The sequence below is a fragment of the Enhydra lutris genome, unplaced genomic scaffold (genome assembly GCF_002288905.1).
Source record: "Enhydra lutris kenyoni isolate GAN:26980312 unplaced genomic scaffold, ASM228890v2 scaffoldscaffold15, whole genome shotgun sequence".
Lineage (NCBI taxonomy): Eukaryota > Metazoa > Chordata > Mammalia > Carnivora > Mustelidae > Enhydra > Enhydra lutris.
In genome coordinates, this window is record NW_019154099.1 from 3,595,131 (window position 1) to 3,621,478 (window position 26,348).

The following is a 26,348-nucleotide window of genomic DNA, read 5'->3' on the forward strand; positions in this document are numbered from 1 at the left end:
TATTTTTATTCAACATATATCTAATTTCTATTTCAATCTGAATTGAAACTACTAATCATGTTTTCTGAACTATAACATAAATGAAAAAGGAGAATGATTTGAAATAATCAGTGGTTTTGGAGGGTCTTTTGAAAAAAACAGCTTAAAATCTCTTCTCTAGAATAACAACACACTATTTGGGGATCTTAAGCAGTTACAGATAATATTCAGGCTTTTGTCTTTGTAGACAATTCATAAGAACCATGTGCTACCTAACCATGTAGTATGTAGGCTTTAAAATTATTATTTTGATCTATTTTCTAGATATAACAGCACTCAATCCCAAAATAATATATGCCACCAAAATTGAGAGGGAAGAAGCTAACAAAATGCTGTTTTGCTAGGTACATTTAAAAAAAAAATACTACTTCGAGGTACATTTTAAAGGTATATTTTGTATATAAGTAACCTGTATATGCACCTTAAGTCAGAAATACCACAGATAGTAAGATAGTGAAATATAAAACTTGGTGCTTAGAAAGTGATCAATGAATATATTACTTCCCTTTTCTCTTTTTTTTTAATTTATTTTTATTTTTTTTGTTAATTTTTTAACTTTTTTATTGACATATAATGTATTATTAGCCCCAGGGGTACAGGTCTGTGAATCGCCAGGTTTACACACACCCTTTTCTCTTTTGACCATTGAAAGTCAAATATTGAACAGCAGAAAATATTTCCACTTAGGCAAAATGTTAATGTATAACAAAATAATTTATAAAGTAAAAACACAGTTCCTTATGTAAAAAGCAGCAAAACTACAGGGCCAAATAATTCAGTACAACTACATTTTCGTTTTCTTAAACACAGAAAAGGTATTGATTTGAGCTATAATTTAGTAGATATTAAGTACCAACTACACTAAAACTTTTTCATTTTCCAACATGTATTTTCTTCCAAATTCAAGGAGTTCTCCAAAGTTAACTAAAAATGAATGCTTTTTATTTGAGAAAAATGACATAAATAAATTCAGCATTCAATGTATTTTGATTTTTACATCTAATCTTTCAAGTCTTGAACACAACTTTGGACAAATTCTCTCTTTTTTTTTTTTAAGCAATAGAAGTTTATTAAGTGAAGATACAGAAGAAGCTCTCAAGAGTGAGAGGGGTCCCAACAGGGTTACCATGGGCAATTACTTTTTTTTTTTAATATTTTATTTTTTATAAACATATAATATATTTTTATCCCCAGGGGTACAGGTCTGTGAATCGCCAGGTTTACACACTTCACAGCACTCACCATAGCACATACTCTCCCCAATGTCCATAACCCCACCCCCCCTCTCCCAACCCCCCTCCCCCCATCAACCTGGGCAATTACTCTTAATTTAAATTTGTTTTTTGCTGTTCTCTGGGTTTGGGCTTCAGTGATTTCAGACAAATCATAGTCATTTGTTAGATCAGTAATCCATTTTCAATAAAATAATGGGGGAGGGGGAATTTTCTTTAGGTAGTCATGGTTTCTTTTAGATAAAACCAAAAGCAAAATAAATCCTTAATGTCTTCAATTGGCCCTACAGTATACCTTTATTTGATATCCCTCTTTAGAAAACAAATAAAACTAGCACTTTCAAAAATAACAACTTAATGATGTAGAAAAAAAGGGGCTGAGAATTTGTAACGGAGATTTCTCTCAGTTTCCCTGGCTTAAAGATCTGTGAGCAAGATCTCAAAATATGGCTATTACTTTAAAATACAAGCAAAACAGTTATTAGATATTTGTTGTTACTGTGATTACTGGAGACATTTTTGTTGCCCTCTTGTCAACAGAAAGATGAATCAAAAGTTTTTAAGATTTTTCACAAAGTAATAGCTAACAGATTACAAATACTAGTATTCTCTTGAACTTCAAAATCCTGGGTAAAGCTTAACTACGCGGTCAGTGTAGTTAAGTAGTTGAGTGTACTAAAGTTATTTTCCTTTGTTAGCATTGCACGTTATGGTAAATTACATACTCAGAATTTTCTCTGTCTTCTTTTCCCAGAAAACCTCTTGAGAATACTTGAGAATTTTACTCCTTTTACTTAAAAGTGATAGTACAAAGTCATCCCTCTCAAAAAACTATGCCCACTGTTTTTAACATGTTTATAAAAGATTTAACTGATCTTCTGTTCCACATTAAAGCCCTTCAAAGGAACAAAAGATGAGAACATTTTTAAGGTATGGAAAACAGCTCTCTAGGATCCTGACTGGTTCTAAACTCAGAAATGAACTTTTCTGGGAAAAGAACAATTAAGTAACTAGTTTATCAAAAGAATGTATGAAAATATATGTGCTATACATAATATATATACAAAAAAATTAAAGAACCTGGACACACTACTTCATCAGGGAGTTTTGACTATATTCTACATTCAAAATACTGAAAGTAGATTTGAAGTATAAATTTATAGATGCTGGTATTTAAAGATTAGTCACTCAATTGAGGAATATAAACTATAATAATCTAAAACTTCATATCCCAACTGAGGAACATTTAATTTATGACTCGTATCTAAAGCAACTGTTTTTTGGTTCTGTAATTTTGGACCCCTAATGAATGAACCTGATATGTAATCTCTCATATATCTCAACATATTAAGTTACTATTGCCTAGCAGAATCTTTACTACTTCCCAACACCCAAATTTTTTTAGTACTTACATGTCAATCCAGCCCAGATGCAAGTAAGGGAAGATAACCTGGTGCTCTTAGTTGTGAATAAATATATACAGAATTTTAAAAGTGCTTACTAATGGATGAATCTTAACATAATCCTAAGGTAAAATGTTTTTAAAAAGCTCTTTTGGGCTGGGCGGGAAATAAAATTATCCATTTATAACATGATTTACAAGAAATAAATTCTAAATTAAAAGGAACTAATGGGGACGCCTGGGTGGCTCAGTGGGTTAAGCCTCTGCCTTCAGCTCAGGTCATGATCTCAGGGTCCTGGGATTGAGTCCCTCATCCAGCTCTCTGCTCAGCAGGGAGCCTGCTTCCCCCTCTCTCTCTGCCTGTCTCTCTGCCTACTTGTGATCTCTCTCTGTCAAATAAATAAAATCTTTTTTAAAAAAAATAAATAAAAGGAACTAATGGACAAAGTTAAGGGCACAAAACATCTTTAAATAGACCAGACTATTTAATGGCCCACAATACTTAATTATAACATTTTCCAGAAGTCAACATACACCTTTCCTAAAATCACTAATTCTTAATTACCTATTTAGTCTTTCTTCAACCTTTTTACCTGATGTCTGCTACCCATTTTCTGACAGTCAATTTTACAAAAATACAAAGAATTATCAATTAAACAGGGAAACTGATCAGGATAATAGAATAGTATGAAATTAACTCCTGGCCAACTTCTCTATCAAGTCTTCCCCCTTCCTCCTGCTCTTAAAAAAGATTTACTCCAGGGCGCCTGGGTGGCTCAGTTGGTTGAGTGACTGCCTTCTGCTCATGTCATGATCCTGGAGTCCTGGGATCGAGTCCCACATCAGGCTCCCAGCCCCATGGGGAGTCTGCTTCTCCCTCTGACCTCCCCTCTCATGCTCTCTCACTGTCTCTCTCTCTCTCAAATAAATAAATAAAATCTTAAAAAAAAAAAAAGATTTACTCCAGTAACTCCTTAAAAGGATACAAAATGATCTCTCATCACACTGTGATTCAAGTGCTGAAAGCAGTGGCAAAAACAGAATCCAAGACATAAGACCCCAGAAGTAGAGATAATTCATGAACTTAATAACCACTCTTCAAACTCAAACCTTACTTTACTCATATAGCATCAACTCATCAACTAATTTTTTTTTTAAGATTTTATTTATTTATTTGAGAGAGAGACAGTGAGAGAGAGCATGAGCTAGGAGAAGGTCAGAGGGAGAAGCAGACTCCCCATGGAGCTGGGAGCCCGATGTGGGACTCGATCCTGGGACTCCGGGATCATGTCCCGAGCCGAAGGCAGTCGTCCAACCAACTGAGCCACCCAGGCGTCCCTCAACTAATTTTTTAAAATAATTAAAATTTAAGTAAAGAGTAAGAATGAGAAACAAGTATGTGTTATATACTTAAAGCCAAATTATAGCTAAAAGCCATAGGGCGTCTGGGTGGCTCAGTGGGTTAAAGCCTCTGCCTTTGGCTCGGGTCATGATCCCATGATCCCAGGATCCTGGGACTGAGCCCCACATCGGGCTCTCTGCTCAGCAGGGAGCCTGCTTCCTCCTCTCTCTCTGCCTGCTTCTCTGCCTATCTGCGATCTCTGTCAAATAAATAAATAAAATCTTTAAAAAAAAAAAAGCCATAGGGTGTATGTGCTGAGTTCTATTAACCCTCACATCAAAATGACTTCTGGTAAATTCACAATTTAAAACTAAAAGAGCCTACAGCTCATCTTAACTGAAGAATTAATGGGCTAAGTAACTTGCATAAGGTCACATAACAAGTTAAGGTAGAGCCAGGAGAAGAACTTGGGGTTTTTTGTTTGTTTTTGACTCGTCTATTTCTTTAATGGTGGTCAGGGAAGCAGCACATGCAAAGACCCTTGGTATACTGAAAGAACTAAAACAAAGCTAAAGTAGCTGGAGAGGGAGGGTTGAGACCTTACATGTACTTATAGGCCACAGTACAGCCATGTTAAGATCTGAGGAGATGTGGAAAGCCCTGAAGAATTTCCAGTTAGGAGAGACACGATAAATTTGCATTTCAAAAAGCTTCCTCTGACTACAGGGTAGAGATGCATTTGTCTTCAGCAGAACGAAAACTGTCACAATAAGAGACATATATTTATTCAATTTTAACTAAAAGAGCTGTTCTAAACCTTTATTTTATATTCTTTCTCCCTTATAAAATGGCCTTTCTTTTTTGAAATGATGCTGATGAAAGATGGCAAGAATATTTTAATGTCATCACTTTATAAAATTAAATGAGCAACCCTTGTGAAGAAATTGGTACATTCATACACTGCTGATGAGAACAGAAAATGGTATGACCCTTACGGACAAGAATTTGGCAACATCACACACACACACACACACACACACACATTTACTCTTTAAGCCAGAACTTTCATTTCTAGGTGTATACCCTGAAGACATAATTTCAATAATGTAAAAACACATGTACAAGGTGCAGCACTATTTGAAACTGTAAATATTGGAAACTACCTAGAAGTCCAAGCATAGAAGATTGGCTGAATAAATTGCAGCACATATACAATGCAGTACCACGAAGCTGTAATAAAGAATGAGAAAGAGCTCTATGAACTGGTATGCCGAGATTTCCAGGAAGTGGTAAGTGCAAAAAGTAGTGTAAGATACTTATGGTATGCTATCTTTGGTATAACAAAAGGCAAAATAAGACAGCATACATATATTTGCTTATTTTCATCAAAAGAAATATAGAAAGATAAACCAAAAAGCAAGTAATAGGGGTGACGAACAGCACAGAAAGGACATGGAAGATTATGACATTTACCTGAGTCTAAGATTCCAGGAAACATGTTAATGTTACACATCAGGAATCAGAAAACTCTTTTCTTCAAGGGTCGAATAGTGAGTATTTTAGGCCTACGGGCTATAAGGTTCTGTTGCTATTTCTCAACTCTGCCTTATAGCATAAAAGCAACCACAGACAAAACATAAGTGAATGAGTGTGCTGTGTTCTGATAAAACTACAGAATCAGGTGGTTGGCCTGGGAGCTGTATGTGCCACTTCTTGTTCCACATAGTCAAAAAACTAAAGCCAACAAGGATGGGGAAAGAAAAAAACAAACCCAACCTAGAACTACATCCATAATTAGTACTCAGCACGTAATAGCTCTCAATCACCTGTTGAATGAATGAAACTTAAAATTCTATTAAAAGACGGATATGAGTTCTAGTGGGTAGGGGAGGCGCCTTGATCTCAGGACATGGAGATCATGACCTGAGCTGAAATCAAAGAGCCAGATGCTTAACCAACTGAGCCATCCAGGTAGGACCCTCCCCCCCAACCCTACTCCCTACCAGCCCCCGCCTTTAAATAATCATTGTCACCACTGTTACCATGTTATATTGGGACTACTACAATTACATCCTCGGCCTGCTTCCTTTTTTTTTAAAGACTGTATTTATTTATTTGAGAGACAGGAGGAGAACACAGAGGCAGAGTGAGAGGGAGACTAAGAATCCCCACTGAGCAGAAAGCCCCACACAGGGCTTAACCCCAGGATCCTAAGGTCACAAATAATCAGAAGGCAGACATCCAACCGACTGAGCCACACAGGCACCCCCTCAGCCTGCTTCCTGTTTTGTTCCCTTCAACCATCCAGGACAGGTCAACCAGATTTACCTATTAAATCACTACTTTAGGGTGCCTGGGTGGCTCAGTGGGTTAAGCCGCTGCTTTCGGCTCAGGTCATGATCTCAGGGTCCTGGGATCGAGTCCTGCATCGGGCTCTCTGCTCAGCAGGGAGCCTGCTTCCCTCTCTCTCTCTGCCTCCCTCTCAGTCTACTTGTGATCTCTCTCTGTCAAATAAATAAATAAAATCTTAAAAAAAAAAAAAATCACCACTTTATACCAATCACTTAATGTCCAGTTTTTTTTGGGGGGGGGTTGTTTGTTTTTTAGAGAGGGAAGGAGAGGTGGGGTGAGGGGCAAAGGGAGAGGGACAGATCAGTCTTCATGCCCAGTGCAGAGCATGAAGTGGGGCTTGATCTCACAAACCCTGAGATCATAACCAGAGCTGAAATCAAGATTTGGAGGCCCAAGGGGACTGAGCCACCCAGGCGCCCCTGTCCAGTTTTAAAAGTTGTCAGATTCTTGAAAGAGAAAGTCCAGTTTCAAAGTTCAGCATTCTCCAAAATACAGCCCTGACCTCTCAATTTTTTGGTGTATCTTCTCTCTCCCAAATAAGATTCCTCCACTCCTGGATGGTCTACTACATGCCCTGCGTTCCTAACTGGAATTTTATTGACTCTAAACATTTAGGCACATGACACACTAACTGCCACACTCCCTACTCCAATCAATAAAACTCACTGTGCCCTTCTTCTCTGATAAAATCCTTTTCATCCTCCAAGGGCCAGTTCAACTCCTAAACAAAATCTTCTTTGATAATGCTTATTGTCTGTATCACTTATTTGGTATTTTTTTCTTCTGCCTTTGTTACTTATCTTTTTATCTTCCTGACACCTCAAGCTCCTTGAGGAAAGGGATTACGTTCTGTACTTCTTTGTATTCTTTATAGCATCTAACATAGGTTAGATTTATTTATTATAGTGAGAGAGGGAACATGGCAGGCGGAGGGCCAAGGGAGAGGGAGAGAGGGGGAATCCTTAAGCAGACTCCCCACTAAGCACAGACACCCCCCCCCCCCAACATGAGACTTATTCCCAGGACACTGTGATCATGACCTAAGCCAAAATCAGAGCTGGCCACTTAACTGAGCCACCCAGGTGCCCCTGAAAGTTAATTTTTAATAACCAATATGTATTTACTTATTATAGTACCTACTCAGGATATTTGTCAGGTAGTTCTAATAAATGTCCTATATTTATACACAAAAATGTAAAGAAAATAAAGGCGCCTCTTGTATCATGTATGGTACACTTAATTCTTCAAAAGCCCAAGAAAGAGAATAAAGTTTCCTTTGTTAATACTACTCTATGACACAAGAATTCAACTCTTGCAGTTACCACCATAAACTTGATTTACCTTAAACGTTACTATTGAATCCCCACCTTTAGATGAGGTTATAGAGTTGTTAAAAGAAACCACTGTGTTATTTAAGACATTCTTTATGTAACTATGGATTTCTTTTTTGGAACAACTATTTTCTAGACCTGTTGTATCCTAGAATTTTTCCCATTTTTTTCTCTCTGCACTCCTGTTTAATTCTTAGATCTCATAATTTCTCCCTTCTTGATTTTGTTTTTTACTTTGCTAAATCATATTCTCTGGTAATTTTATTTCAAAAAGGATAGTCAAGAGATAGACCTTCTGAGTCTTAGATGTCTGAGAATTGTTTCATTTTACCCTCCGGTTTGACATGTAGTTTAGACATAGAATTCTAGGTTATCAGATATCAGTACTCCTGCTAAAAACGTTGATGCTGATCTGGATCTTACTCCACTGTAAATAATTTACTTTTTTCTTGCTGGAAGCTTTTATGATTTTCTCACTACATTTGGGATTCTGAATTTTTCATCAAGATGTGTCCACATTCATTTATCCCACTTGGACCTATGAACACTTTCCACTGGACCTTCTGGTTTTGAAATTTTTTTGTTATTTTTTTTAATCTGATCTTTCTTTTGGCAATGGATATTAACTGAGATTACCCAAAAACATACCAAAGTTAGGGCAACATAACCTCACAGCACAGTAATTTGATGCATTTTCGTCTTAAGCAGAATTACTTTTCCTATATCATTTTTTCTTCAAATCTGTTATAGAAGTCTATAGATTTATCTAATTTACCTAACTTACCTAATTTATAGATTTACCTACTTTTCTGCTCTGCTTCTCTTATAGACTCAGCAGAAAGCTGTAGGTACCGTGTGTGTGTGTGTGTGTGTATGTGTGTGTGTGTGTGTGCATGCGCATGCATGTGTGTGTGTGAATACACAAAAGTTGGGGTGGGGTCAGACATGTATTTGTATAGTTTGTATACTTCACAAAAGCACAGGGCTTCGGCATAAATTCTGCATACCAAATCAGGGGTATCTGTATCCAAAGGGGCATCTTTTTCTAATTCATTAGTACAGAGGAATGTGAATTTTCCTGATTCTTATAGGCTGGCATGGACTGAGGTGGGGGACTGGTCCAAATGTTTCATGGACCAACATTCTCAAAATATAGTGGCCAGAGCAGCAACATCAGCATTGCCTAGAAAAATGCTGGAAATATAAATTCTTGGGCACTACCCAAAAAATTTGGGGTTGCACCCACCAATCTGTGATCTGTGCTTTTAACAAGCCCTCCAGGTCATTTTGATGCATGCTCAAGTTTGAGAGCTACTGGCAGACAGCACTTTTTAAAAAAAATTCTCCTGATTGCTGCCTTACTCTCTATAACTGCTACTTTGAGCTTGGAGGCTAAGACTCCCACTTCCACCAGAGCCCTTTCCTGTGTGTATTCAGAGCTGTGGTTTTATTAACTTTGTTCAATCCTTCAATATACCCGTCATTTACTTTTTATCCTCAAACCTGAATCAACTGCTCAACTTCCCTCCATAGTTTTTCTACTTTATCATCTCAGTATTGCAGGATTTCTCCCCCACATGTGCTTTTTATTTTTCCTTTCTGTAACTTTTGGAGGGGTTTGGGGGGAGGAAGCAGGTAAAGGTGTGTGGTCAGTTTGCTATTTCGAACCAGAAATATTCTCATTTTTAAAAGCAATTTCACACGTGATGTGATAAGCACTGTGTGTTATGCACAACTGATGAATTGTTGAACACTACATCTGAAACTGATGGTATATTATATGTTGACTAATTGAAATATAAATAAATAAATAATAAAAGTGATTGTACAGTATAAATTAAACAAGAAAACATTATAGCACTTAAACCCTTTTACTCCTGCTGAAAAATAATATGCAAAAGGCTTTTTTATCAAAACAAAGCAAATCCATTAATTATGAATAACATAACTTTCAGTTTACTTTCTTTAAAAAATGCTAATATTTTAAACTATTTAACCAATTATTGTTAGATCACGTTTTAATAGGTTAAAAAAAAAAAACTATGAATCACTTTATTACAATTCTTTATTTTAAAATAAAGAACTTTCATTTCATTATATGAGTGTAAAATATTCATACTGGACTAAATTTAGGCTTTCCAGAGGAAAGGATTTTATGTATAATGAAAAGCAGTTTATTGAAAAAAAAAAACATTAAAACAGCACTAAAAACTATACTTTTGGCTTAAATGTCACATATGTGATTTTTGCTCATGGCCAACATAACTGGTTTCAAAACTGTTGGGCAAAAATAGCTATATTTTGTGTTGTGCTCTTAGAAGTCTTTTTTAGACTGAAACATACATAATTTTGATATAAAGAGAAGGGAAAAATATGGACATGTGTTTAAAAATCGAAAGGGACAATTATAAATAGTTTGTCTGTAAGAGATTATGGAAAAAGTTGTTGTACTTCCCCCAGAAATAATCACAAAGGTCAGGTATATCATTTTTGCATTATCGTGGCAATCTCCATCCACCCATGCCATTTATTCTTCACTTGAAACTGGACTGTGGAAAAGTTTATTTTCAGAAGAACTTGTTTAAATATGTGAGTTAGATCCTGGTTTAAAAGTATATAGTACTGGGAAAAAAAAAAAAAGTACATAGTACTGAAAGTTTCCAGTATGCCTGTTACAAAGACAATACAAAACTTCATATTTTTAAGAACAAGTTTATATTTTTATATTTTTATTAGGAAATCCTATGTTCATTTTTGTTTAGGACTGACTCATGTATTGGTAAGAGAGGAGTCATTTTACTTTTCCACCTTTCTCATTTTTACTGTTGAAAAGAAAAAACCAAAATGACAAAACTTAAGTTATAAAAACTAGTGTTACTTAATATAAAATGAAAAAACTTTAATTATCTTGAAACATAGAAAGAGTAAGGATAATGATCAGATATTAATAAAAATAAGTTTTTATTAATTTATTAGTAAGGATAAAAATGATCAGATATTAAACTCTAAAAAGGAAATGAACTTAAATACAAGATAGCAAGGCAGATTTCTGTTAGTCTTTAGAGTATAATCAAATCTTAAAGAGAAATTATGTTACATTTTAACAGAGGCAAGAAACACTGAAACTTAGCAAGAAGAATATAAAGTTTTTGAAAGAGAAGCAAATCCAGCTGTTTCCTATTCTACATTTCCTAATCAGTTCTAAATCCACACTTACAGAAAGATACCATAAATGCTTTTGATATTTGGCTATTTCTGACAATAGTAGAAAATATGAAGAACCAATCAGTAAATTAATAAAACTAAATACACAAGGGCCACTGACATGCATTTTGAAACAGACTAGGTTGTGACCATTCAGTTTCAAGAACATGTCATAAATATTTAGAAAAGATAAATATCAAAAAGTTGGTCCTATTTTATTATGAAAAGTAACAGAACTTAATTAAATGATTTAGGAACAATCGCCCCAGAGTGTTTCTAAAATTTTACTAAACTCATTAATAATAATAGCTTCTCATATTGCTGAAGGAATTTAGAAACTATACTAATTAAAGGAGATTATCTCATAAGATACATCTACTTTTTGTCTCTTTCACATTCAGATTCCAGAACTGTTCCTCACTATTACAGTTACAGTTACAGTTATATAGGATATAACTACAGGTTTAGAGACTAGAAATTCTAAGATTATATTCAAGAAATTTTCTAACATCATGACCTTGTAGAAGACCCTCTGAACAAGAGTACAACTGCTTCCATTTCCACAGGTCCATAAGCACAAAAGTTCTTTCTGAGCTTTCTTCTACAATTGCTATCTTCCTTCTTGTTTGTACTTGAATAATGAACTAACACTGCCCTCAGGTAATGACTGACATGATTCATAACTAAAGCAATATAACAAATTCCAACTGCAGTATAACAGTGAACACTGCCTACATTTAACAATACTGGAATTCAGTTACACCTTTTTCCCCTGAACTTTTTCCATTTTGAAAAGGCAACGGGGGAGGGGAACACCCCAGGAGAAAAGTTCTACATACTTCTAGTAAGTGAGGATAAACAGATCCAATACTGTTTAACTGTATTCTCAGTTCTCTGTTCTTAAGATATCACTGTAAAGTAGAAGAAAGGGAATGAAGAAAACTAATAATTAATCATTCTGTTTCTACAATGTACCATTCTCATAAGTGTTCATTTATTCCTCACAATAATTCTGAAAGGTAAGTACAATTATCCCCATTTTACACACAAGGAAACCTGAGATGCAGAGACATGACTTGTTCATAATCACACCAAAGCAAGTTACATAATTTCTCTGAACCTCAGCTTTTCTTATCTGTAGAATAGGAATGGCATTATTTACCTTCTGTGAAAACTAACTGAGATCTGGTAACTTAAAGCCCAGGTTCCTTCTGTTGCAGCACAGTGACACATAGGGAGAAAGATACAAATACAGATAAAGCAAGAATAAAGAAACCAATCACAACACTGAGTATATCCAACAGTAAGCTAATATACACCATAAAGGAGCACAGAGATTAAGAACACCGTCTCTGGAACCAGATAGCCTGAGTTAAAATTCTGGCTCTGCCAGTCACTTAGTTCTGTGGACCTGCAATATAACAAACTCCACCTGCAGTATAACAGCAAACACTGCCCACATTTAACAATGCTGGAGTTCACTTACATCTTTTATAAGGAAAAGGTTCTCAATTTCTCTGTGTTTCAGTTTCTTCACCTGTGAAATGGTGATAATGACATCATCTATTTCACAGAGGTTGCAAAGTAAAAGAGTTAACATATTACACTTTTAACAGTGCCTGTGACAGCACACATGCAAAAGTATTATCTATTGAGATTTCTACGCTGCAATGTTACATGCATAAGTGAGGATCATTTTGATCCTGTTCTGTATGATGATCAGGAAAGATTTCAAAGAATTAAGCTGGTGATGAGCTTTGTAAAAGCACTGCTTCCTACAGCAAGTTTCTATGAGCTACACCTAAGGGACATTTCTGAGTTGTTGTTGTTTTTTTTTTAACATTCCTAGATTTCTTTAGTCCTTGTACCAATTCATGAAGAAGGAAAACATATAATATGGACAATAGGAGAGGAGAAAGGGAGACATGAATGGACAAGTCTCCTCCACAGTGAACACTACCAATTACTCATGTATATCAGAGTTTTCTAAAGATTAAAGAAGGAGGCAAATGCATAGAGAAAACAATAGTCAAACATGGCATGCAAGACTAGAAGGCACCTGAGTGAAGGTTTAGATAGGAAAAGATTTTGTTTAAAACCATAAATAGATCTGGATCAAGAGCTCAGGCTCATATCAGCATTTAGTACAGAAGAAGACTTGGACTAATTTATAATAGCCATCTCAGTTACTTTGGGTTTCCCATTTGTTGTTTTTTAACATATGAGAAACCATATAAAAAACCATTTTAATGTCTCATTGATTCTTAACAATTATGAAGAAATGGAATTATTTTATTAAATTGAGTTTATATTCAGATCTTTTAAAATAATCATCTATTCATTTTTCAGTGGATAATTCATTCAGATTAACTAAATTATTATCCTTATTTTTGTGTGTGCTTTTCTGAACATCTGTATTTTTTTTTTTATTTTTCTCTATACTAGCCCACTAATAGAAAACAAGGATATTATCAGAAATTTTATTTCTATGATATTGCCTTTCCTCACTTTCCCTGTTCAGGCTCTATATTTTTTCATTCTTAAAGAAGACTTTAGGCATACCTGGGATCTTTTATTAAAAGCTAAGAGAAAACTCAGTTCTAACATTTCAGCCTATGAAAACAAACCTAGCTTTAAAATTCACTTCATTTTTATCCCTCTCTTCAATCTCCTTGAGGTTGTTGATTCAAATACTTAATTTCATCAACCCTAAATTATACTGGATTCTAAAAATATATATATTAAAATCTCATTTCTAAGAGTTATATAAATCAAACACATATGGGCACTAAGTACTTTCTCTTAAAATATAATTGTTCTTTTTTGTAAAGTTTTCTTTTAATTTTTTCTTCCTAAAGGATCCAGCAGACCAATAATGACAGTGTACTGCACAAAGAACTGGTTCCCAAATGGTACTTTCTTCCCTTCCTATGACGAACTAGCTTCTAGACAAAACACTTAAAAATATACATATATTATAAAATAATACATATATTATATGTAAATACATATATGTATTAACATATAATATATGTAAAAATATATTATATTTTCACTTAGAATAAAATTAACTATTTATACTGTTGCCTTTTATAATGTCCCACATGCTTGACTACATGTTATAGTGGTAATAAAAACAGTGTGAATCAACAGAAATAAAAGGGCACAATGACAGGAACACTTTACTAGGTGAACACAGAATTTGGAATAAAACCAATCTGGGGTAAAAGGCTGACTGGGTGACCTTAGACAAATTAAGTAACCTTCCTAAGACTGTTTCCACTTTTATAAAATGAAAATAATTTTAACAACTTCAAAGGATTGTTTTGAGATTTAGACAAATAGTTTTGGTGTACACACACTTCATTTTTAATTAGTGTATAGAATTAATTGGTACATTTGTACAATATTTCCTTTACTAATAGAACTATCTTTCCATTTTTAATGAGGCTAAAAACTCTAACTTAAAAAAAAACAAACCTTGAACTTTTAAGAATAAATTAGTCTTGATGAGTACTAAACAAGTACTCATCTACCATTGCCAAAGCTAGGCCATAATTTCCCCCAATGTGTCTAATTCCAGGTTTTCCGACTTCTGTGTCTTTCCATATTTTTACATCTGTTGCAGGTCTTTTCCTATCAACATATGATTATTCCCTCCTCTGACCCTTGTGGCTTACCTTATTTACTTTTCCACCAGGTACCAAGCAAGCTCCTTTAAGACTAAGGACTATTTTCCATGTCATTATATATCTCACAAGGATAAGTACAATTCCTTTCAAATATCTGATATATGGAATAGCAGGTATGGCCCAAAGAGAACTGGGAAAAATTGAGCTAAAGGAGAACACAGAAATGAGACCTCTGTGTAACCCTTTTATGAAAAATTTTCCTTTAATATTTTACAAACTGTGAAGCAACTTAAAGGAATATGGATCTATATTCAGTATTGGCAAATAATCCTTTAACATTTAAATAGTTTTATAAAAACATAAAATATTTGAACTAGAAGAACTCAAATCTTTTGGTCTATCTCAGCTTATAAAGCAAAAATCTAAGACAAAAACATTAACTTGCACATGAAAGAGGACCTAAAACAGGTCTTCTGTTTCCACATCAGGCAGATTATCTGTCACTGGATAAATGTGGTTTTTCCACAAATAAAAGAACTCTCTGGCTGTAATAAGTGTTTGAGGAATAGTGGAAGTGAGGCAAAGAAGGGCTAGATTCCACAACCAGAGAAAAGAGGTTAAATTTTTCTGAATGGCAACAGGGAGCTATTGTAAGTTCTTGGAACAGGAGAAAGGCATACATAAATATTTAGAAATATTAACTTAGCACCAAAGTTTAAATGGAGGATAGTGGCAAAGCTGGGAGATCAAACAGGAGCCTAAACGTAAATGAAAATAAGATTTAAAAATTAATAAAATAAATCTAAGAGACATATTTTTTTTTCTTTAAATTGTAAGATTCTTGAATACTCGGTATTCAAACCTGGATAACTTGAAAAGTAATGTAAAAAAATAAATATTGGTAAGCAAAGTTGTACTTAGAACAAAAAAGATAATTTCAGTTTTGATTAATGAAGTCTCTTAAATCTTAAGAAACTACTATTTAGGGGCGCCTGGGTGGCTCAGTGGGTTAAGCCTCTGCCTTCGGCTCAGGTCATGACTTAGGGTCCTGGGATCGAGCCCCAGATGGGGCTCTCTGCTCAGCAGGGAGTCTGCTTCCCCCTCCCTCTCTCTGCCTGCCTCTCTGCCTACTTGTGATCTCTCTCTCTGTCACATAAATAAAATCTTAAAAAAAAAAAAGAAAGAAAGACTACGTTTTCATTAAAAAAAAAAAAAAAGAAACTACTAGTTAGTTTTGGGAGGTAAGGGCAAGAAATTAGGAACACACTGGGTCAGAGTGAGAAAGGTTAAAGCCTTAAGCTATACTTTAAGGATCTGACTGTTAAAAAATTAAAACAGGGGCGCCTGGGTGGTTCAGTCCATTAAGCATCTGCCTTCAGCTCAGGTCATGATCTCAGGGTCCTGAGATTGAGCCCCACATTGGGCTACCTGCTCAGGGGGGAGTCTGCTTCTTCCTCTGTCACTCCCTTGCTTGTTCTCTCTCTCTCTCTCTCTCTCTCTCTCAAATAAATAAAATCTTTTTTTAAAAAATTAAAATATTTTCTCTTGCCAGCAAAAAAGTAAGTATACAGTTATTTTAAATAACTCATGAAGAGCTTTTTACACTTGATCTTAGCCAAAAGGCCGAGAAGCGATGATGAAGAACTTTTTAAAAAACCAACATAAAATATTTTCCTTTACAATAACATGGCTATTATACCAATACAATATATGGCATTATATTATTTCATCATCCTTACCCATATTCTTAGAAAACTGTTATAAATCACTTAATCATTATCTTACAGTTCACTCACTTTCCTGAGACACAGCCCTCAGTGAAATGTAACTTAAAAAAAAAACAAAACAATGTCTTATGGTAGATACTAAAACCTTCTGTAAAGTGCACCAGAGGTTAATTATCTACCATACAAATATAGAACAGATATCCTTTTTGGCTTTTCCAAAGCCACAGGCTTTTCTGCCTTTTGTGTTCACTTCCTATCAAATTTGGCATTTCAAAAGGACACCAAAGAAGCTTAAAAATTTGTTTATAGTTTCATCATCAAATTGGGACTCTAAAAATATAAGCTTTTCATTATAATGGTGCTGGTATGTAAAAGAGGCCTTTTAAAATTTGGAAAAAGAATAAAAGAAATGTTTTTAATCTTTTCTATGTAAAAGTGCTGAAGGGAGAAATTTGCTATTGTTTAGTGACTACGGAAAGGCAGTATGACAGAATCCATTTTAATGAGTCAGCTATATTTAACAACAATTAAAGGATACTCAACTTTCTTGTGACTTACTAAAATTAAAATAATAGTTAATAATTAGTACTTCTATGATCTCCATAAAATATGTACCCTTCCAAAACAGTATTATTCAGAAGATATGATGCATTTAATATAGGAAAATAGAAATAAAATACTTAGGATACCTTAAACATACATATTTATAAAAATTTTATCAGTAAATACTATGCATAACTCTTTCAGCCATGATGATGAAGGAACAAATAGGACTTGTCTTAAACAACTAAAAAATTGAACAACATAAATGAAACAATTGATTTCTGCATTGAACAACAGATAGCAAAGGACAGTGATCCCTGAGAAAAAGAAAACAAATGGTAAACCCAACCACTGCCTCAGTTTACTTCATGGAGAGAGTTCCCAGGCTACAAAGCAAAGAGAAGAAAAAGCCCATTGGTCTCCCTGGAAGAAAACAGAGTTCAGAATTCAAGGAAGCCAAGGTAGCTAAAATTAGCTGCACAGAATACCAGAGGAAGGAGTTACAAAGAAAGGAAAGAGTTGCAAAGAGAGAGCTCCAGAGATCTACAGAGGGTTATGCTCAAGTCTTCAGAGGAGAACCTATCAGAACCTATCCAGAGCCAAAGGAAATAAAAACAAAAACAACAACAACAACAACAACAACAACAACAACAACAAAAAACCACTGGAAAAAGCAGAACCATTTCAGAAGCTAACACAGAGCCAAGAAGAGTTCTGATTTCCACCAACCAGAGTGGAAAAACCTTTTAATACATGTACCATAGGGTAGAGTACTCAGAAGGGTGTTATAGATTAGCCATAGATTAATTACTGCTTGGGCTTTGTCCAAAAACAACAAAAGTCTTAAAAAGGATCAAATTTTTCCAAGAATCTAAATTGTGTACCAAAACACAAATGAAACATACTGAAAGGAATATGAAAATATCTAGGATTCCATAAGGTAAAAATCACAATGTCTGGCACCCGATTAAAAAATTACAAAGTAGACCCAAAAAGGCAAATAAATAAATAAATAAATAGGAGAAGTATCAGTCAATAAAAACAGACCTAAACACAAAGATGTTAGAATTCATATACAGGGACTTTAAAACTCTTATTATAACTATATTCCATATGTTCAAGAAGGTAAAGGAAAGCCCAAACATGTTTTTTCGCCTAACATGTTAAAGAGAGATACAGAAGATGTAAAAAAGGATTCAAATAAAACTTAAAGATGATAAATATAGGGTCTAAGATTAAAAATTGCAGTAGATAGAAAAATAATAGCAGATTAGACATTTCAGAGGAAAAAATGAATGAATTTGAAGACACAGCTATAGAAACAATCTAAAATGAAACAAAGACAACACCTGGGGAAAAAACAAAAACAGAATAACAGATTATTAGGTAACTTCAAGTTATCTAATACATTTATGACTGGAATCCCTGAAAGGAGAGGTAGGAGGAGTCAACTAAAATATTTTAAGAAAATAACAGACAAAAATTTCCAAATTTGATGAAACCTATAAAGTCCACATATCCATAATCCTTTTGATATACTGCTGAATGTGGTTTGCTAATATTTTTTGAGGATTTTTGCGTCTATGTTTATTAGGGGTTTCGGCCCATAGTTTTCCTTTTTTGTAGTGTCTTTGTCTGGTTTTGGTATCAAGGTAATGCTAGACTTGCAGATGCATTTGGAAGCTTTCCTTCCTCTCCTGTTTTTTGGTAAAGTTTGAGAAGAATACGCATTAACTCTTTATGTGTTTGGTGGAATTCACCTGTGACTCTCTCTGGTCGGTAGTTTTTTGATTATTGATTCAAATTCATTACTAGCAATTGGTCTGTTCAGATAACATGATACTATATATACAAAATCCTAGGCTCCACTAAAAAATTAGCACAATAAATGAATTCAGTAAAGTTGCAAGATACAAAATTAATACCAAAAAATTGGATGCATTTCTATACACTGATAATAAAGTTGCAGAGAGAGAAATTAAGAAAACAATTCCATTTAAAATTGTACCAAAAAGACTAAAATAATTTGGTATAAACTTAACCAAGGAGGTGAAAGATCTGTATCTGAAAACTATAGTACACTGATGCTGCCTATAAGAAACCTACTTTAAGTATAAGGACACAAATAGGTTAAAAGTAGAATGGGGAAAAAAATACATGCCAAGCTAATATTAAAGAAAAGAAAGCTGGGGTGGTTTTACTGACCAGACAAAGCAGTTTTCAGAGCAAAGAATAGTACAATGGATAAAGAGAGTCAGTTCATAAATTAAGGTATGGCTTAATCAAGAAGACATTACAATTCTAGTTGTTTTTGCACTTAAATTCTATACGTAAGACAATGAACTAGGTATTGTACAAAATTTTTTAAAGAAGTTAGACAGGACCTTTTCTTTTCAGGAACTCTCTGCCCTTCCTAGAACCTCTGATCTCAGAGTCACTTCCATCAAGCACTGAAGACTTTGGTGCCTAGTCCACATTCCTCTCTACCACATGTCCAGGTGACTTCATCTCTCAGCCTCTTGGTTCCTTGACCCACCTCATTTCCAATGGTTTTCATCTCCATTCCAAATCATTCATGTGCTCCCAAGATTATTTCTTAGAATATAGTAAACTACATAAAATGTTCTAGCTCTGGAATATAAAGTTAAAATCTCTTTCTCTCTATTAAATTTCATTAAAAGCTGTTTCTTAAGGGGTGCCTGAGCGGCTCAGATAGGTGAGCATCTGCCCTCAGTTCAGGTCATGATGTCCAGGTCCTGGGATTGAGCCCTGAACTGGGCTCCCAGCTCAGCAGGGAGTTGACTTCTCCCTCTCCTCTGCCTCTCTCCCTGCTTGTGCTCTCTCTGTTTCTGTCAAATGAATAAATAAACTCCTTAATTAATTAATTAAAAGCTGATTCTTTTTTTTTTTAATTTAAAATTGTGGCCACTCTCCTCAAACTTCTGACTACACCATTTTGCATTCCCTATCCCAACCCACCAACTCACACTCAGCAAATTACCTCAGCTCTATTTTGTAAAATAAACAAATAAATAAGGCCATTAGATGGAAAGTCCCCCATTTTCTGCCACGGCACCCACATACCTTACTTGTAACTGCTTCCATTCTTTCCATTTGCTGCACAATATTTCCCATCCTCTCCTCAAACAGGAGACGACATCTATTCAAGGGAACCCCCTGAATCTGGACAGGCCCTGTGACTGCTCTCACCAACAGAACCTACCTTCCAGCTACAGTCCTTCCAGAAGCCTTTTGGAAGCCAGCTACTATGTAAGATGCATGACTATTCTGAAACCAGTATGCTGTGAGATGCATATCTTCTCATATGAGAAGGCCAGGAGGATGAGAGCACCCAGAGTAGGAAGGGAAGGGAAAGAAAAAATTGACCATGTACTGAGGGGGAATGAGGGTCCAGACTTGTGAATTAAGAAGCATCGTGGAGAGGCGCCTGGGTGGCTCAGTTGGTTGGGTGCTGGACTCTTGATTTCAGCTCAGGTCATATTATGAGGGTTGGGAGATTAAGCCCTATGGTGGCCTTTACACTGGGCATGGAAACTACTTAGTATTCAATCTCTCTCCCTCTTCCCCCAACCTCTCTTCCTCTAAAAAGGAAAAAGAAAAAGTAGAAGCATCATGGAAGTAAATCTTTCCCCTGACACCATACAATCAAGGATGAACTGCCCAGTCAAGCTCTTCCCAAATCCCTGACCCTCAGAATCATGAACAAAATAAAATGGTTGTGTTAAGCCACTGATGTGTCATCCTTCAACAGAGAACACTCATAATGAATGGCTCTTTTCCATCCACATTTAATCCTATCTTTCCCATCTCAAAAAAATAACCTTCCCTCCACCTCACACAATTGGCAGCTATATCTTTATTTCCCTTCAGACAAGACTCTAGCAAAAAGCTATCCACAATCACTGTCTCCACTTTATCCCTCATTCACATCTCATCAAAATCCCCCACAATCACTGTCTCCACTTTATCCCTCATTCACATCTCATCAAAATCCCACTGCAATCTACTCCTGCCTCTACCACTTCTATTAAGAGCCCTTGCTACCACTGCCAGTGGCTTCCTTGTTGCTCAAATGAATGCTCCTACATTATCTTATACACCAAGCCCTACTCAGACCTTGTAATGCTTTCTCTTTATGACACCACCTCCTATTTCTCTGGCTGTTCTATTTCAATCTCTTTTGTAGACTTCTCTTTTCTATCTACCTCTTAAATGTCAGAGCACTTCAAGCCTCTATCTTTAACCACCTTCTCTTGCTATACAGTAGCCCCCCCTTGACTGCAGTTTTGCTTTCTATGGTTTCAGTTACCCATATTCAACTGTGGTACAGAAGCAGAAGATTTTCCTTCTGATGTGTCATGTTGTTCACCTCACTTCATTCACCTCACTTCATTCACCTAAAGCTAAGTCATTCACCTCACTTCATTTCATCATATAGGTTTTTTGTCATCTCACAACATTACAAGAAGAGGGGTAACTATAGTACAATAAAATACTTTGAGAGGAGAAAAGAGACCACATTCACATAACTTTTATTACAGGATACTATTATAATTGTTCTATTTTCTTAGTAGTTATTATTGTTAATCTCTCACTGTGCCTGACTTATAAATTAAACTTTATGACAGGTAAGTATATATAGGGAAAACAGAACATAAAGGGTTCAATACTATTCATGGTTTCAGGCATCTGCTGGGGGTCTTGGAACACATCAGCCATGGATAAGATGGAACTACTGTGTTATATTCTCCCCTTAGGCAATCTCATCCATTCCCCAAACTTCAGTTACTTGGTAAAAACATACAGATTAACAGCTTCAGAGCCAGAGAGACCTGGGTTAAACCACAGTGCTGCCATTTAGCTTGTGTGGTTTGGACAAGTTATTAAAGTTCTTTCTAAGCACTGATTGCCTCATCTAGAATATGACCTCATAAATTATTATAAAAATTAAAGATACTACAAGAAGTACTCACCACAATGCCTGGCACAAAATAAACTGTCAATAAGGATGGAAATTTTTGTTATATATGTGCCAGCAGCTTTCAGGTTCATATTCCTAGCCTAGTATTATATACTAGGAAATACCTAATATTTCTTTCCTTAGCTCCAGACACAATATACAACTGCTACAGGACACCTCTACGTGAACGACCTACAAGCACTTCAAATTCAACATAATCAAATGAAACTCATCTTTCCAAGCAAATCTCATCTGATTCCAGTATCTTAATGAATGATACTACCTATATGTCATCATTAGTTGACCCCTCTTTATCCATCACTTCCACTTATGTAATTAAGTGCCACATACATAATGTCAGCTACTGTTCTGAGTGGTTTATATACAGTAACTCAATTAACATGAGATATGCACATGGAATAAGATATAAAGTTTATAAATGACCGGTAAGTAGTTAGTAATAAACACTGTAAGACTGTAAAGGAGGAAGAATGACTATAGATTAGGATGGTCATGAACAACAGAGTAGAAGTAGAACTGAAATTCTGGTAAGTACAAAGCCAGAGGAAAGTATTTTAAGTGGGGCCTACGAAGTGAACAAAGACTCAGGGACAGGTGAAAAAAAAAAAACATGGTTGTATGAGTTGCAAGAAAAGACAAGAGTAAATGGAGAAGAGAATACAAGGCAGGCATTCTCCAACATTTGACTCATAACTCTCTTACATTCTTAAAATTATTCAAGGCCCAAAAGTTTTTGTTCACATGAATTATATCTATCAATATTTACTGTATTAGTAATTTTTAAGTAAAGTTAAGTTTAATTTAAATTAAAACGTGGGCACCTGGGTGGCTCAGTCAGTTAAGCATCTGCCTTTGGGTCGGGTCATGATCCCAGGATGCTAGGATCAAGCATCACATTGGGTTCCCTGCTCAGTGAGGAGCCTGCTTCTCCCTCTCCTGTCTGTACTCTCTCTCACTATCTCTGTCTCTGTCTCTCTCTCGCTCAAATAAATAAATAAAATCTTAAAAAAAAAAAGAAAATTTCTAAGAATGTAATAAATAATAGAGCTTTAAGATAGTAATGGATTTTTATGGGGTGCCTGGATGGCTCAGTGTGTTAAGGCCTCTGCCTTCAGCTCAGGTTGTGATCCCAGGGTCCTGGGATGGAGCCCATCAGGCTCTCTGCTCAGTGGGGAGCCTACTTCCTCCTCTCTATCTGCCTGCCTCTCTGCCTATTTGTGACCTCTGTCTATCAAATAAATTTTAAAAATCTTTAAAAAAATAGTAATGGATTTTTTTTTTTTAATACTAGTCTAAAACTTGGCAAGTTATAGCTCCTTAAAGCTTAGATGCAATGTGGTATTGGGAACAATATCAATATATCAATTAACAAAAATAAACTTTTCATACTCTTGAGATGTTAAAATCTGTTGTTCTATCTTGAACTTTATTAATTTTTATGTTATAAATATTTTAAAAAAATTATTATGAGTCTACCTTAAACTTTGAATAAATTTCTTAATGACTTTATGACACGATTCACTGGTCTTTTGGAAATATCGATTCACTGAATCATGGAGATCTTACAAACACTGACAAATCTCCTTTACAATATCAGAAAGTCACATTTATTAATATACCACTGATTTCATCAGAAGTTTCTGAAGTCCTGAGAAGCTGTACTTCTCAGTACAAGCTTAACCAAATTCTAATTTTCCCTTGGAAACTCAAAAATTTACCATTGGCAATATTTATTGTCAGTTGTTTTCAACAACATGTGATTGAAAATAGAAATTCAATAAAATTAATACTGCTTACTGGTGCATCAATGGCATTCTTAAATGAAATTGACATGTTCTGTTTTGTATTTTAATGGAGAGTTTGTGGTGGTGAAGAATACAATGACAACTAGCCAGCTTGATGCTATTGCTCTGATAACTGCCAAGGTGCTAACACTTTTAAATCACCAGTATAAATGTCAAGAGAGTAAAAAAGATAAGTAACATCTTAATAGTATAAAAATACTTTTTAACTTTGCAGATTCCCTAAAATGGTTGCAGGGACACCAGGGAGACACTTTGAACTGCTGATGGAAGAAAAAGGGAAGCGACAAAACTTCCAAAAGAGAGCCCTGAGGCATCAAATAGTTGACCTAAAGTTCCCATTCTAAAACCCTGGACCTGGGGCGCCTGGGTGGCTCAGTGGGTTAAGCTGCTGCCTTCGGCTCAGGTCATGATCTCAGGGTCCTGGGATCGAGCCCCGCATTGGGCTCTCTGCTCAGCAGGGAGCCTGCTTCCTCCTCTCTCTCTACCTGCCTCTCTGCCTGCTTGTGATCTCTCTCTGTCAAATAAATAAATAAAATCTTTAAAAAAAAATAAAATAAAATAAAATAAAACCCTGGACCTGATTCCTTTGACCCTCTTCATATGCTGGATAATTTTAAAACTGTATCCTGAACATCATAAATGTTAAATTGTAAAGATTTCTGGATTCTGTTATTTTTTTCTCAAATAAGCATCGCTTCATTTTGTTTTTAAGTGTGTGATCATTTTCACTGAACTTGAACTGTAAACTTTTTATTTGGGTAGCAGCTCCTGTCTCAGTTCAGATCTTCCTTCTTTAAGCTGCTGTTAATCCATACAGTGCAATAATTCAGGTTTCACATAAAGAAGTGGGCAGATAGGATTTGTCCACTCTCCTCAGCAGCCAAGGTTTCCCCAGCTTCTATTTTTTTAGTTTCCCTGGCCCTGGCCAGAAAGCCTGCAGTTTTCTTCTCACTGGCACCCCCTCCCTGTCCTATAACACTTCCCACTTAGCCCTGGGCTGAAAGCTTCCTTCCCAGGCTCAGAGCTCCTCTTCTCTCCTGAAGAGTCTGTCTATTCTTCCTGTCCAGGAATTTCAGGCAGTTGCTTTCTGAATCATGCAGAGGTTTTATAACTGTCTTTTTTGAGGGGAGTCATGTTGTTAAGTCTTCCTCCACCATTACCAGATGCATAGAACCCTCACAGGTTTTTATTTGAGTTAGCATGATGATATTTGCTTTTTAAAAAAGATTTCTCTAGTTGCCACCAGAAAAATAGTCTTAAGGAAGTTAGAGATGCAGGGAGATCAATAGGAAGAGTCCACAATATTCCCAGGAAGAGGGACCATTTAGAAAATAAAGCACCAGGGCACCTGGGTGGCTCAGTCTGTTAAGTGTTTGCCTTCAACTCGGGTCATGACCCCAGAGTCCTGGGATCATGACCCGAGTTGGGCTCCGGTTGGGCGTTGGGCTCCCTGCTCAACAGGGAGTCTTCTTCTCCCTCTCCCTCTGCTCTTGACCCTGCTTATGCTCTTGCTCTCTCTCTCTGTCAAAAACAAGAAAGAGAAAAGAAGGAAGGAGGGAAGGGGGGGGAGGGAGGGAAGAAAGAAAGAAAAGAAAAGGAAAGGAAGAAAAGAATGAACGAACCTAGTGTATCTTGGTTTATAAAGGTTTAACTGAGAAAGATCTGATAAATTTTGAGCATACTAAAAGTAATAAATATAAATCTCACTTCATAACTGCTGGCATTATAAACTGCTTAATAGATTTAAAAGGCCTAAACATCTGGAAGTCATTTAATCTAACCCTTAGGTATGGTTTATTCTAAATCACCTCTAATTCCTTTAAATTTCCAGGGAACAAGATTTTACCAGGTTTTTCAACAGATTGTTTAGCATTTTATACTTATATATGGCCTATTAATCTCTTTGGAATCAAAACAAAGAAAGATACGCTTTTTCCTTCAAGTTATTCTGTTCTTGATTTATTATTTCTCAAGATTGTTAAGCAAAGATGCTAGAACCCTTCTCCATGCAACCATTAAAAACATGATGATGTTCTTTCTTTTATTAAATTATTGGGGGGAAAAAGTAAGTAGAACCTTCCTTGATGTTTCCCTACGTAACCAATACTGTTTGAATCTATAGTTAAATGAAAAATTCTTATTGTCATACAGAATCAAAAGATTATTAAAGTTTGCTCTGATTCTTGATCTGGGTGCTGGCAACAGGAGTGTGTTCAATTTATGAAAAATTCTTCAAACTATAAACTTGTAATATATAGTTTTCTGTATATATGTTTTACTTCAGTTGAAAAAAAAAGTCTGTGAAAGCTCAACTATATCTATGGTATGTACCCTTCTCTAAGATGTCAATTATTCTCACATGAGAAATTTACAGTATTCTATTTCTGTGGTATGACTTATCTTCACAGTTACCCTATTCCCTTAATGATTAAAAAAATAAATAAATAAAAATAAAAAAAAATAAAAATTTTAAACGTAAAAGAAGTTTTTAAAATTTCAAACATTAAAAATATATGACAATACAAATCATCTATAATTTTATCCCCTAGAGATAGCAACCACATTTAGAATTTATATGTAGAGGCTTATGACTTCCACATCCTATTAATAAATTATATATGTCTTCTGACTTTGGGCAGGTCACTTTTTCTCCAAAAATTCTCAAGAATAAAGGGATATTGTTTAGAATTCTAGAACACCAGTAACTGAACTAAACAGGCTTGAGCACAAGCAATTT

General features: G+C 35.4%; 1 protein-coding gene across 1 annotated transcript in view; it reads right to left on the reverse strand.

Annotated features, from left to right (window-relative positions):
* LOC111146911 (RB transcriptional corepressor 1) overlaps positions 1 to 26,348 on the reverse strand; it is a 157,200-nt gene that overhangs the window by 58,299 nt on the left and 72,553 nt on the right. The window lies entirely within an intron of this gene.